Below are 15,556 nucleotides of genomic sequence, written 5' to 3' on the forward strand. Positions count from 1 at the left end.
AATGGTCAAAAATTCCCATAAACACACTCCTAAACCTTGTGGAAAGCCTTTCCAGAAGAGTCGAAGCTGTTATAGCTGCAAAGGGTGGACCGATGTCATTAAACCCTATGGATTTAAGAACGGGATGTCACTTAAGTTCATATACGAGTCAAGGCAGGTGAGCAAATACTTTTGGCAATATAGTGTATCTGTGTTATTCTCTAGTTAACTGTTTCTATCTACCCATTTCTAATCCTAATTTCCTCCTGCAGAATAGTTTCCTTAGACGCTTATCTCTGCCAATAAGATTATTTGCCTGTCTGATTTATGACTAACCCACACATCCTGTGTCAGTACCTAAACTCCACTCTTTATAAGAGTCGTTCTCAACTATTTGGGCATCAGGACCCACTACAACCCCCCCTGAAGAGAAATCACGACCCAGGTGTTTGGAAATGTTTAACCACTCAAATTTATCTAATACATGTTTGGACCCGAATGGAAAAAAAAAACATACTGAGTAAAGAGACAAGTCAAAATAAACAGGTTTAAAAGCACATCATTACAGAAGAAAACACATGCATACATCTTACTTTACTCATTTTTTCAAAGACAGCATGGAAATTTTGCAATTTCCTGAAGAAGTTCCTTGTTATCTTGGGAAAACCATATGTGTTATCCAAAGAAAAGGAGATGAATGAGTGGAAAGCTTGAAACAAATACTGAAATTTACTCTTAATGCAAGGAAAACTGAAAGTGCATGTATAAATTTACCCTATGGCTTATGTGTGTAGAATTTCTGATTCATTTTTTTCCTAGCACACATTCCCACCCCACTAGTTTAAAACCACTGCTTTATAATGGTCTTCCTAGGGAGTCTGCAGGGTCTTAGAAGTATGACATTTCACTATAAAATGAAAAGGAAGGATTTTAAAAAGTATCACATAGTCTTAACGTCCCTGTAAAGTGATTAAAAAAAGATTGAAGGTTTGTTGAATGACCAGGCCAAATTTGAGTCATGAAAAGCATCACTGACTTTATAAAATTAACCTTCAACACCATGAAAATAAAGCAGTGAAATCTGGTCTAGGATGGTGTGGGTGTGTCTGTTGATGAGCTGAAGCCACGCCTACTCACAGGAAATATGATCCTCTCAAATTAAAAAATGCATTTGATCAGAGTGCAGTGGCCCGGCTCTGTGTCAGAGCAGGGGGACAGAAGATGGGGCTTAAGGCCTTGTTCACACGGAGATGAAAACAATCCATTTAAACAAAAAAAAGTTTTCATCATCATTTGAAGAAATGGCATGCTGTAGTACAGTGATCATCAACTGGTGGCCACATCAGGCCCCCCACATCTTCCCATCCAGCCCCCAGAACATGATCAAACAAATATATACATATAAAATATGTGCAGAGGAAAGATTCTAGAGGAAAAATGTTGCAGTATTTTGGGATTTTTTTGTTTTTATTTACTGTCTACAGTTATTAAAACCACTCCAAAATCAACTAAGATGTGAAAAAGTCATCAGGAATGACTTTATGTTTCATCCTTTTTTTATAAATCCACCCGTAAGCCATTATTAGCAAATATGTTACATGTTAAACACATATTTATCAGTTCATACTTGATAAAAACTGTTGCTTTCTGTGGAAACTTTTATAAACTACGCAGCATCGAAAGCATGACAACCAGAGAAATATACAGCTAAAATATCTCAGTCGCCCCCTTGTGGCTGGCTGAGGTATAGGGACTGATCTCACTGTTGGAGCCTTCAAACAGCATACATTTGAAAGAATCATTGAATTAGAGGGGCAGGGTTATTCCCCATCAAAACTGGTGATGTCATGGGCTCAGATTTTGCCCTGCTCAGTTTAAACCCAGCCAGGAAAGAGGGGAACAACTTTCTAATGGTCTAAATAAAAAATTCAGACACATGTAGAGCTCAGTGTTTAGAGCAGCCTTATTCCAACATATCTAGTGTGTTTAAACACAAAGTTGGATTTCACTTTACAGGGACTCTAAATGATAAATTAAAAGGCACTTACATGCAGTTGTTTTCAATGTTTAGTCTCATTATAAAAGGTTATATGTTTGTTTTTCTGAGTCAGTTATTTTTCATGCTTTGTTTTGATAATACAAGATATTCTGATAGAACAGTGGAGTCTTCCTCGGTCGTCTTCCTTAATGGAAAACTTAATATCAACTTTGGCTCAAACAATGACATGGTGCTTTCTAAAACAGATGTACCTTGATCTTGGAGTTCACATGTGATCTCTCTGGAAGTTTGGTTACCATTCTTAATATCCATCTCTTCAACTTGTCATCAGTTTTCATACTACGGCCACGTCCAGGGAGGTTGGCTACAGTCCTGTGGATCTTAAACTTCAGAATAATCTGGTCAGCTGTAGTCACGGGAACATCAAGCTGCTTGGAGATGGTCTTATAGCCTTTACCTTTAACTTGCTTTTCTATCATTTCCTTTCTAATCTCCTGGGACAACTGTCTCCTTAGCTTTCCATGCGCCATGTTCAGAGTGGTACACACCATGATACCAACCATATTGTTCTAGCTCCTATCTGGATAGACTGCAGTGAATGAAATCACTGTTGTTAATGTGTTTTTAATTTTCTCAGTACATTAAAGTAAACTCTCATCAGACACAATGCATGAGTTTTGAATGGGTGTCAATCAGCTATAACAACATTCAAGTAACTTTCTTCAATAATCCTGAGAGAGGCTGGTCCTGAGGTTCTACAGAAGCAGGAATTCTGTCTTTATCCACTAGAGGGAGGCATTCAGCTACAGACAAAGAAATGACTGAAAAGCATCAAAATGTCCTCTGTTTTAAAAATACACTCCTCGTCTTTAGACTGACAGTGGTGAAACTTACAGGTACAAACTTTATAGTTGAAAACTGTTTACACTTCAAAACTGTCTGCATCAATGTTGGCAGAGAAATTAAGCATGTTTAAAGTTCTGTCTTTACACCAGACATGGGGAGAGAAAAATCAGAGTGGTACACTTAAATGACACATTTATTATTTTGTTTCTAATCATAGAGACAGAGCTGCTAACTCTCACGCAATGGGCATGAGACACACACAACTGCCACCTTACACACGCTCTCACGCCACACAATTTATTTCTCACGCTGTCATATCTGAAAAAGAAAATGAAGGGACTTGTGGATAGAGCTGATCAAGGCTACGGCAGTAGCGTTTGGACTTCCTCTATCATTTTACAGAATAAGAGTGCATAAGGCAGCTCTGGCCTATGAAGTCTGGCTGAAAGCTTTTATTTTGAAAGCTAATTGAACGGTCATGTGCGCATGCTACTGCGAGCTTGGCGAACCTGCACAAGAACACTGCTGGAACTTCATTGAAGAGACGTTGGAGGATTTTTGCAAGAGTACCTTGATGCAGACAAGATGGCCGACATACATCCAATCCATACCGAAGTCTCAACCGGAAGTCCGTACGTCTAAGGTTAGGTGTAGGCATTAAAAACCCGAGTGGTTAGGTTCAGGGTAAGGCAGTAGGGAAGGTGATATATTTGAGATCCAGCACCAAGGGTTAGGCTGCCCGTTAAGCCCACTACTGTTTATTTTAGCGATTGAGCCCCTATCCATAAAACTTAAAACTACACAGTCCATTCATGCTAGCAGGAGTGAGTCAATATACAAGGTTTCTTGGTATGCTGATGATCTTTTGATTTATTTATCAGATCCATTATCTTGTACAGCTGAGGGTTTGAAGATCCTGGGTGACTTTAGCCATTTTTCAGGCTATAAGATGAACTATTCAAAAAGCATGATTCCCTTTTAATGCCAAGGCAAAGCAGATTCAGGAAGCAGATGGGCCATTTAGTCTGTCAGATTCAGGGTTTAGATATCTGGGAGTCAGTATCAGCCCTTCTTTCTCTGGTTGGTTTGAAGCTAACTTCACACCTTTGCTTGAGAAATTAGAATTCACTTGCTAATTTCATGGTTTGGAAGCAAATTTACAAAAATTAGTTTATTGGTTTCAACATCCAGATTGGTGCAGGGCAGAAGCAAACCACTGTAAACCACCATCACTCCGTGTGTTGATCACTCCAAAACCCCCTTTCTCTCCATCACATTTCCCTCCGGTCCATTTCCCTCCACTGTTAGCCAGTGCTTCAGAAGACACAGCTAGCATGTTTGTGTCCTGTTTGCATTGATGCTGATGCACCTCACTGCTGCTGGTAAAGCTTAACCTCCTCCACCCCAGCCTCCTCCTTTATAACATAAAGCTTATTGCACCCTCAAATTCAGATTCATGCTACTATGGATTCATTGCCCCTTAAATAATTTTAATGCATTTAATGTGCATTAACATAAATGTATCTATCCATATGGAGGTTTCTTGCCATGTACACTGGAAAGTTAAAGCATGCTGCTTGATGAACATATGGAGCATCTTTAGAGCCTTCTCTACTGATGGAATTGTATATCCATTCTGCAATAAAATGGAAAAATGTATGACAAGAGGGTTTCTGACTGAATTGTAGTTCAATAAATGTATTTCCCTCTCCCATTAATTCCTCTAATTCCATGGTACTGAATTCCATTTTTTTCTTGCAGTCACTCTGCTTTATGTCCAAACTTTCCAGTAATTATCAGTAAAGCATGCAAACCTTGATATGAATACTACTGCCTCCACAGCCTTTGGGCCTGCTGTCATAAACACAATATTCTGATCACCTAAAAAAGGAAGCCAACTATAGAATACGTATGCATGCACACCCAATTTAGTATTCTTTATGTGGGATCTTAGTAAATCAGGCCCTTGGATTACACTGGGAGTGTTCATGTTAAATGCTCTGCAGATTGTTACAAAAATGCAAACTAGTATGTCTGATATTGAGAAAAATAAAGTTATTCATACTGTACTGATGTGGACATGTTGGTGGTGCTAACTTTCACTCCTCCACTCTCTCAGACAGAGCACCGTTTTCCAGTAACATGAACAATTAAAACTGGCTTGAACAATTAATTAGAGTAATTATCTTAACTCTTATAATAAAAATATATACTGATGGTAAAATGACAACTTAAATAGTCAGTAATTATTCCATATTTTCCTTCTGTTTGTCTATTCGGATGTTGAACACTGAGAAGAGTGTAAAACCAGAGTCACATCCCTTGTTTGTGTTCACACACCAGACCATTTAAACTGATTCTGATTCCCTCAGCTGCTACTGCTAGCAGTTAAACACACTTTTCTGACAAGAAACAATCAGAAAATAAACTTTCTAACAGAAAAACTGAGAGTAATGTGTCCTTAGGTAGCTGGAGAGGTTCCATCCCGTCCAGAGCTCTGTCAAAGTGCCCTTGAGCAAAGCACTGAACCCCCCCAACAGCTCATGGCAGCGCTTAACAAGAGCAGCAAGGCCATCGCTCTATGTATGTGTAACATGTAAAAAACCAACAGAGTGTAAACTATGAATTTCCCTCCGGGGATCAATAAAGTATGACTTTACTTTACTTACAGAATCACTGTGGGAATTAGTGAATTATTCTTTATGTTTAATTACAATAACACTCTGTTTATTGATATATTTTTTATTTTCAGTTTTTTTTATGAAACAAGGAAAATATATATATATTTTTTTTAAATACAAAATTACCCAAAACAAAGTGTATTGGCACAAATGACACTGATTTCTCTCAGCTGTCTCACATACCAATCACCATCTTCCTGGACTAGGAGCATATATTTGAGAGAATTCTGCCTGGTATTGGTCTAATTTATGGCTCACAATAACAGCTCACAATGAAATAATATGGGTGTATGATGCATTTCCTGAATCCTTACATCCATGTGAATATTCCAGTGTCTGAGTTTTGTGTCCGTGATGTTCCTTGTGGTCACAGACCTAAAAGATAGAAAACAATTTAGGTGAAAATTGTGAAAAAATTTGTGCCAATGACTGTTTGAAAAGCTGCTGTTACCTCATTATTTGACAGAAAGAATTAGAATTGGGCTTAAATGAAAGCTTAGAGTGTCCCCTTTAAAATGATACCAAACACAATATCACAAAATACTGACAAATGTCCTTAACATGAGCCTAAAGCAGAATATGCACCAGCGTCAAAATGGCAATTTTCAGTAGAGGATGGATGACTTCATCAGCTGATAACTAAGACTCAGCTGCCACTCAGGAAAGTTTATCATACCAAAATATAAACTAGAGACATGGACCTGTCCAAAAATGATTACAAACCTTTGTCACCTTGAGTGGTACCGATATCTTGTCTGGCCCATGGTTTATAGGCCTATCATTACTTTTTTACCAGGGTGTCCAAACTGTGGCCTGTGGTCTAATTCTAATTGGCCTGCAGAAAGTTCAAGAAATAAACTGAAATGCAGCCACATTAGAATGTGAAGCTTGTGCTGTATTGTAATATTGTACGCTTAGTTTAGACAGGGGAAGCACAGTATGCTGACATTTAGCCCATCAAATTCATTTTAGCTAATAGACTGATATCAGTATGGATAAACATAGCTCTGACCTAAAATGCCAAAAGAACTATGGCAGCAAATATCAGCATGAATGGCGCTCATTTGCTAAATCATCTGCTCCATCTCCAGCTCCACTTTACAAATTATATTCAAGCACCATCACCTCTAAAAAGTTTGTCAGCTTCCTGCAGTTTGATCTTACTTGTTGTCTGAATGTTAAGATGAGCCGCCAGCATCTCCCCTCTCTGCTCTCATCCTGACTAGGGCCAGATCCAGGAGCAGACAGGACCATTTTATATCGTGGCTAACAATGCAAAGCTCTAATGTAGGCCATTTTTAAGTAAGGAAACTTTGCTCTTTATAGAGTGCAGTGGCCCTGAAAAGGGCCTTTGTTTGTGAAGTACTGCAGGGTTTTGTCACAACTAAATGCCTCCAGGAGCGCTCGGCAGCCTCAGAGATGAACTACCAGGTGAACCTCTCCCTCTGCTGCATCAGTAACCTGGTGGACTTGTTGGATCCTAGACGACCAGCACTTTCCATGGTGACTGAGTCTTCAAGGTAGGAGGTTGGGCCTCTGTTGGCCTCAGGAGGCTCTGGAGGATGCAGGTTGCTTTCACACAGGCGTCTACATGGGGAGATGTTTCTCCATCACCTGCCAGAACATCCAAAACCTGGAAACAAGGATCCCAAATGTGCACTCTACCCCAAGCAGAGCCCAAGAGACATCAATTATACTGTATAATCTAATTGAACAGGCCTGATCTAATGAATAAAAAAAAGATAAAGGTCAGGGTCTTATCAGGGATGATGTTATGAAAAGACCCATTTAAGAAGTAATTACACTAACAGCGGCTCTCTTAAGCTATGTTAGCTTTAACAAAAGCTAACAATGTTAGCGCTGCGTCTCTGCCCGATCACCGTCCAGCAGCCTGGAGATATGGAGGATTTCTGTTCTGATGCTGAACCACAGAGCATCTAACCTGACACATCAGATGGATTTGTTTCACACATCCATCTGGGAAAGCTTCAATAGGAAATGTTCGGGAAAAGGCAGAGGCTTTGAAAAAACCTCGGATTGTGATTGGATGAATGTTCTATCTGTCACATCTCTAAGGGCCAATCAGAGCAACGAAGCACGTGACGTAGGCGCTATCGAGCTGCACGTGCGCAGCTACCGAGGAGTAACACGAAACATGGCGACTACAGACATGTAAGTACTCTACTTTTGTCGTTTTTGAAAAGAAACTCACTGCTTTTATTTGTTCTTCTTTTAACAAAGAAATGTCATCAAGTTCTGATAAAACTGGCACTTTAGCAGCATCCACGCTAAGCTCTTCAGCCACAATTGCACCGGCCTCTTGTTACTGCTTGCTTACTGTCAAATAAGACTGCTGGCTGATACAGCTTATTTGTACTCGAAACGAGCCATTTATTAACTCTTAACAACAGCGGAACATCAGCGTGTTACACAGAGCTTTCTCTGGCAGAAAACATCCTGCCTTCGTAGAGGACGTCATGACACCATCAAGTGTCCCTGCTCTCTGATTGGTCATGTAACTTGTCAATCATGTCTGTACATTCCAATACCTTGACACTTATGTCACGACTCTTGCGCACCTAAAAGTACTGCCCCTCGTCACTGATTGGTCCTGTCACTTTCTAACCAGGCCCAAACAGTTCAGATAGGAGCTTTGCGAGATGGATTCGCCAGTGGAAAAACAAGGAAACGGCGTATCCATCTGCTTTGCAAGGTTACAGAGCATCAATTAAGCACACAGAAAATCAAGCAAGGCAAGAAGTTTTGCTGAAACTAAATTCAAATATCCATTTAAATTTCAGAGTAGCCGTCAGGATAGCCAGATCTATTGTGTTTTTTCAAGGAATAAATGCATTCTACAAACTCATAATATCATTCAAAGCCATTTTTTTTCTATTTGAATGGAAATAAGATAATAGTGGCTCAGCACGTCGATACACACTGATAGATGGAAAGTAGAAAGTCCTCCACAGTAAGGATCTTCCTTCCACATACTCCATGTCTGCAGCGTTGCGTGTTTTGCTCTGACAGCGCACATCTTTACCCGCTTGATCTGATTCTGAAGAGAAGACTACTGGTGGTAGATTTATATCCATTTTTATCCATTCATAAAGAAATACAATTATCTGGAGACCACGAGACATCATCTGTAGTTCTGGATCTACAGACACCAGGCGCATGAGTGGAAATGAGGTAAAATAGCCAGAGACATTTTGACTGCTTAAACACAATAACAACTCCTTAACATCTTGACACCTATTGTCAAATGTTTTATCTGTCTTGGCATGAAACCTTTACAGTAATCAGCCACGTGCTCCACCAATAAACCGGTCCAGAATCAATGAACGGTATCCCTTTAAATCCTGAACCCAGCTCTTAATAAACAAGAAATACAAAGGCCGTTTAAGGAAACACATTATCATGTAACCTCATAAAACATCTCCTGGCACACCGCTCAAACCTCTCCGCCCCTCTGAGTCTGTTAGCCCACGCTAACCGGTGCTATTTTTAGCCCGGACAGAGCAGCTAAAAGATGGCCGGGGGGCAGCGGGCCGCGCGGTATGTCAGAAGAGATTGGCGCTTTCTTTGTTGTGGCGCAGCGTGTCCAGACTGCTGGCTGGATTGGGGATAATAACAGAGATCCTCAGTGATGTGCCTCGCAGTCCTCTCTGCCTCCTCCCTCAGTTTGTCATCTCGCTGTCTGCACAGCTTAGAGAGGCGCGAGACCTCACACCGCTCAGGTGGCACTGCACACAGCCATTAACACAAAGGTCAGTGGTCAACATGAAGAAACGACAGCAGGGGCTGGTGACATGTCTGCACTTCACACTAAGGAGCGTCTTCACTAAAAGGCAGATTTTAACCCTTCCTTCTCTATAAATGTGAACCAACAAGATTATATCAATACCGCCCTGTAATAGCAACACTTGGGTGTTTTACATGGAGGGTTTGGGACCAACCCGGGACTCATTAAGTCACTGAAATAAAATAGATCTTGATTAGAAAGTTGTCCCAAAAATTACTTAGGTTTCACTGCAGGTCTTTTTTTTTTAACTGGACTATATTACTATGAGTTTGGTTAGCTCAGTGCAGAGGGGCAAAAAGCTACAGCATCATAATTGTAAAGTTGAGACTGGCTGCAAAAGCAAAGAGTATCTTTTACAGTCATGGACGAAAGTATTGGCACCCCTGAATTTTTCCACAAAATACACCATTTCTCCCAGAATTGTTGCAATTACAAATGTTTTTGGTATATACACGTCTATTTCCTTTATATGCATTGGAACAACAAAAAAAAAACAGGAAAAAAGCCAAAATTGACATAATTTTACATAAAACTCAAAAATGGAATGGACAAAATGATTGGCACCCTTTTAAAACTGTGGGTAAATCATTTTATTTCAAGCATGTGATGCTGATTTAAACTCACCTGTGGCAGTAACAGGTGCTGGCAATCTAGAAATCACACCTGAAGCCAGTTAAAATGTATGAAAGTCACACCAAGCATGGAGAAGAGAAAGAAGAGCCCAGAATTGTCTGAGGACTTAAGAAGCAAAATTGTGGAAAAATATGAACAATCTCAAGGTTACAAGACCATCTCCAGAGATCTTGAAATTCCTTTGTCCACTGTGCGTAATATAATCAAGAAGTATAACCCATGGAACTGTGGACGGAAGAGGAAAATTAACAAAAGAATGCGACACAGGATAGTTGGAATGGTGGATAAACATCCTCAGTCAACTGCTACACAAATGCAGGCTGTCCTGCAGACTCAGGGTGCAAAAGTGTCAGCTCGGACCATACGTGGTCATCTGAATGAGATGAAGCGCTATGGCAGGAGACAGAGGAGAACCCCACTGCTGACAAAGAGACATAAAAAGCCAGACTGGAGTTTGCAAAAATGAACCTGAGTAAACCTCAGTCCTTCTGGGAGAACATTTTGTGGACAGATGAGACTAAGGTAGAGCCTTTTGGAAAAGCACGTCATTCTACTGTTTACAGAAAATGGAATGAGGCCTACAAAGAAAAGAACACAGTACCTACAGTCAAACATGGTGGAGGTTCAAAGATATTTTGGGGTTGTTTTGCTGCCTCTGGCACTGGGTGCCTTGACTGTGTGCAAGGAATCATGAAATCTGGAGACCATCAAAAGATTTTGGGCCACAATGTTAGGGTCTAGTGTCAGAAAGCTGGGTCTGCGTCAGAGGTCATGGGTGTTCCAGCAGGACAATGACCCCAAACATACCTGAAAAAGCACCAAGAAATGGTTGGAGACAAAGCACTGGAGAGTTCTGAAGTGGCCAGAAATGAGTCTGGATCTAAATCCCAGTGAACACCTATGGAGAGATCTCAAAACTGCTGTTGCAAGAAGGCCCCCTTTAAATCTGAGAGACCTGGAGCAGTTTGCAAAAGCAGAGTGGTCCAAAATTCCAGTTGAGAGGTGTAAGGAGCTTGTTGATGGTTATAGGGAACGACTGGTTTCAGTTATTTTTTCACAAGGGTGTGCAACCAAATATTAAGTTTTGTCCGGCCCATTTTTGAGTTTTGTGTAAAATTATGTAATCTTTAGCTTTTTTCTTCTGTTTTTTTTGTGTGTTGATCCAATACACATAAATGAAATAAACATGTGTATACCAAAACAATTTCTGTGAGTAATGGTGTAATTTCTGGAAAAATTTCAGGGGTGCCAATACTTTTTTTCCATGACTGTATTATAATTTTACTAAAATGTACATTTTTGTTGCAAATATAAACATTGAACATCCTGCTGCATCCTGGTATAAGAAAAAAAAGAGGGACACTGGCTAATTTATTTATTTTACTAGTGATGGGAATTAAAGCTCTTTTCAGTGATCTGGATCATTTGGGTCTGATCAGCAAGACGATCCGGCTCTTTCAGCTCACAAATGGAGAATGGTGTATCTGCAGACTCACAGGCAGCAGTTTCAGGACTGTAGAAATAGCACCCTGCTTGCGCACGTGCACATGCACATGCACATGCACGTTTTTTATGAGAATTTGTATAAATACAGATTGCCAGCTATTGCTATTGCTACCATTCACTACAGTAATGGACAATAGGGGGTAAGTTAGTTAAGTTAAAACAAGATATTAAAGTTGCAGTATGGGATTGTGTAATTTAACATTATTGATGAGACAACATTACTGGTATTAAAGGGACAAATGTCATTAGAAACTAGCTAACCTTACACTAAATATGTATTTCCTTTCATTTCTCCCTCCCTTAGGTGTCCCTGAAGCCTCCGGCAGGCCCTGTCCCCCAATGGTCCCCCTGTTCTGTTCTTTATGTTCTGTTTGCTCACTTGTTTTTTTTAATGTTGTATTTAGTGGAAAACAAAAAAAGTTTGGAAAAAGAGCTTGAGAATTTAATGGGAGATCAAAGACTTAAGGAGAAAATGGCTCAACAATTTTATTAAATGAGAGAAAAAGAAACATCACACAAAAGTACTTAAAGTTAACTTTAAATTCCTGCCCATCTAAGTCATGTCAGCTCAAGCAACTTGTTTAATAACAATGCTCATTCACTTCGCTGGATGGCGCTGTTGCAAAATAGACGAGTCCTGGTTTTGCTGTCCTTTCTCCAAGAGTACCTGGATGCAGCCGAGAACCTCCACTTCACGCCGAAATTCAGAAAATCGCCGCCATATTAATAGAGGTAAATCCACCACATAAGGAAATATATATATATATATGTATATATATATATATATATATATATATATAATACACAAGCTTTTTGTTTTTAAAAAGCACAGTGATAACATTACATTAATTTAAAAGAATCTATCCAAATTGTCTTATCACTTTGCACAGACATAATATGCAACGGGAGACTGGCTAGCTGGCCAGGCATCAACGATGCCGCCATGTTGCCAGGGGCAAGTCCACTACGTCATTCAATACAGTAGACTAGGATTGTGCAAGTTTTCAGAATAAAAAGCTCAAACGATGAGATTACGTGGATTTTAATGAATCAATTAATAAATGATCCATATTAAAATAATAACTGACAGTGAAACATAAAAGCAGAATCTGCTTTCTTGTATTTTCTCAGGTAAATGAAAATATGTACTCCATGATTTAAAATAAAATAATTTTATATATAATACAGTTGCATATATGTATAGATATTTTTGTTTTTGAATTTATATATATATATATATATATATATATGTTAATCTGATCATTTGAGCTTTTTATTCTGAAACTTGCACTATCATCATCTACTGCATTGAATGACCTAGTGGACTTGCCTCTGGCAACATGGCGGCAACATCAATGTCCAGCCAGCCAATCTCCTGTTGTGCATTATGTCTGTGCAAAGTGATGCTTGAATTTGTATCATACATCAATTTATTAAAGATTAATGTCATCGCTGTTCTTGTTAGTCTGGAAACTAACATATTTTATGTCTGCTTTTATTTCCTTATGTGGCAGACTTGCCTCTATTAATATGGCGGTGATGCACAAAGAAAACAACGAAGAAGACGTTCAGAGTTCAAGATACTTCCAATATTATAAGATGAGATATGGCGGTGTCTGATTTCCAGTATGAAGTGGAGGTCCTCCGCTGCATCCAGGTCCCTCTCCCTTTCTTTGCGGTCCCTCTAAAACTGCTCTAACTTAAATCAAAACAGCATTTCTCTTTTCATGCCTGTAGTTCTATTCAGATTTGATTGATTTTCCTAAATAGAAGCTTTAAATCTTTCATATCGACATGTATAAGTAATATAACATCTGATGGTTTTTAAAACACAGCTTACACACAAATTATTTACTGTATAGATGTGATTTATTTATCCAGATTTGTCCAGAGCGTCCTTCTTGCCCAACTCTTTGAGAAACAAATTTTTAAAAATGTCTCTCTGTGGTTCATTCTGGGCGATACTGACTAGTGTAATTCCCTCATCGATACCAAATAATTCAGTGAATTTTAGTAACATCAGCACACTTCTTAGAGGAGCAACACCCAGTGAAAGATTTTATGAATCTGAATTTATTTGATAAATAATTTGTGCAGACTGTTCCAGATTCACATGTGAACAAAAGTCAACTGTTCAGTAAAGACATCACTGCTTTACAAGCTTGAATGATTAAAAAAAACCGCATACTCACCCGAAGTCTCGTCCATGTTTGCCCGAGGTTAAAAAAATGTACCATTACAAATTCAAGACAACCTGAGCTCCACTGAGGTTCTTAGGTTTTCTCCACAGCCACCTGAAAAACATTTCCTCTAATATTAGCAGTCTATTAAAGCTTGACGACTTCTACTTAAAGTTTCTTCCTCAGCACTGTCAATGCCAGCACTACCCCATGCCAACACTGCACCTGAACTGTAAAACCAACCACCACCTGAGGCGCAGATGGCCTAGTGGTACGCGTACGGCCCGGGTTCGAATCCATTCTGTGGCCGTTTCCTGCATGAATCAATTTCACCTGCTTTTGTGCAAATGGGACAGAAAACAGGTGGAAAGGAGAGGCAATTAGCAAGACAACCCCCATAAAGGTATGGTTTTGCAGGAGGTGGACACAGACTATTTACCTCTCCTCATCCTTTCTGGCAGATTTTTGGTTACTTTTGCATTTCTCCAATGCCCTCTCTACTAGTGGTAGCACGAGGCGGTATCTGCAACCCATAGAAGTTCCTCAGGTAGAGCAGCTCATCGAGGATGGCCCATCCATGTGCACCATGGCAAGAAGGTTTCTTAGGCTCAACGCTGAAGAAGACTTACGTGTTGAAACCCGTCCAATGTGGCCTGTTAAGCCTTAATAAACAGTAAAAGGACATTTTGAGTGCTGACCTTTCCTGCTTCTAGTTAAACTTTTGTGGTCGTGCACCTACTTTTCAGTTTTATGTCAGGAGGGTGCTCCTTTTTTTGCTTTCTCTTAGGGTCTCCCAGCACACTGTCAAGAGCGTGGAGGAGATACCAGGAGACAGGCCAGTTCACCAGGTGACATGGAGGGGGCCATAGGAGGGCAACAACCAAGCAGCAGGTCCGCTATCTGCTCCTTTGTACAAGGAGGAAGAGGAGAACACAGCCAGAGCCCTACAAGACTCCCCTAATTTGCATGTTTCTGCTCAAACTGTCAGAAACAGACTCCATGAGGGTGGTGTAAGGGCACGACGTCCACAAATGGGGCCTGTGCTCACAGTCCAGTACCAGGCAGCCTGATTGGCATTTGCCAGAGAACACCAGAATTGGCAGATTCGCCATTGAGAACCTTCTGCTGCCTACAACATCTTCCTGCATGACTGGTTTGGTGGTGGGTCAGTGATGGTGTGGAAGGCATATCCTTGGAAGGCCATGTGCTAGCCAGAGGTGCCTACCTTGACTGCCATATGCTGGTGTAGCGGGTCTTGGGTTCTTTTGGATGCGTGACAATGCTCGGAGTGTGTCAGAAGTTCCTGCACGACAAGCATTGATGCAATGGATTGATCTGCCCGTTCTCCAGACCTGAATCCAATCGAGCTCCTCTGGGACATCCTGTCTTGTTCCATTCACCGCCACCATGTCGCACCTCAGACTGTCCAGGAGCTGACTGATGCCCTGATCCAGGTCTGGAAGGAAATCCCTCAGGAGACCATCCATCGTCTCAACAGGAGCATGCCCAGACATTGTAGGGAGTGCATACAAGCACGTGGAGACCAAACACACTACTGAGCCTGATTTTGAGTGGTCCTTAGGAATTTCACAGTAGTTGGATCAGACTGTGATCTGATTTTTCCACTTTTATTTTGAGTATGATTCTGAATCCAGTCTTACGTGGGTTAATGATTTTGGTTTCCATTGATCCTTCTTATATTATTTGTTCTCAATGCATTCCACTATGTAATAAATAAAGGTTTTCATTCAAGTAAACGTGTAAGGAGGTCAGTGCTTATGTGAAAAAGAATCAAACTTTCACAAACATGAGACTGGTCCTTGGTCTTTCTTGATGTTTGCTTTAACCCTGAAGTCACGTTTTATCACGAGAGTTTGTGTGAGATCTGATGTCAGGAAGAGTCTTTGCTGTAAAATTGTTTCTACAA

This window comes from Cheilinus undulatus, linkage group 3 (assembly GCF_018320785.1).
Source record: "Cheilinus undulatus linkage group 3, ASM1832078v1, whole genome shotgun sequence".
NCBI lineage: Eukaryota > Metazoa > Chordata > Actinopteri > Labriformes > Labridae > Cheilinus > Cheilinus undulatus.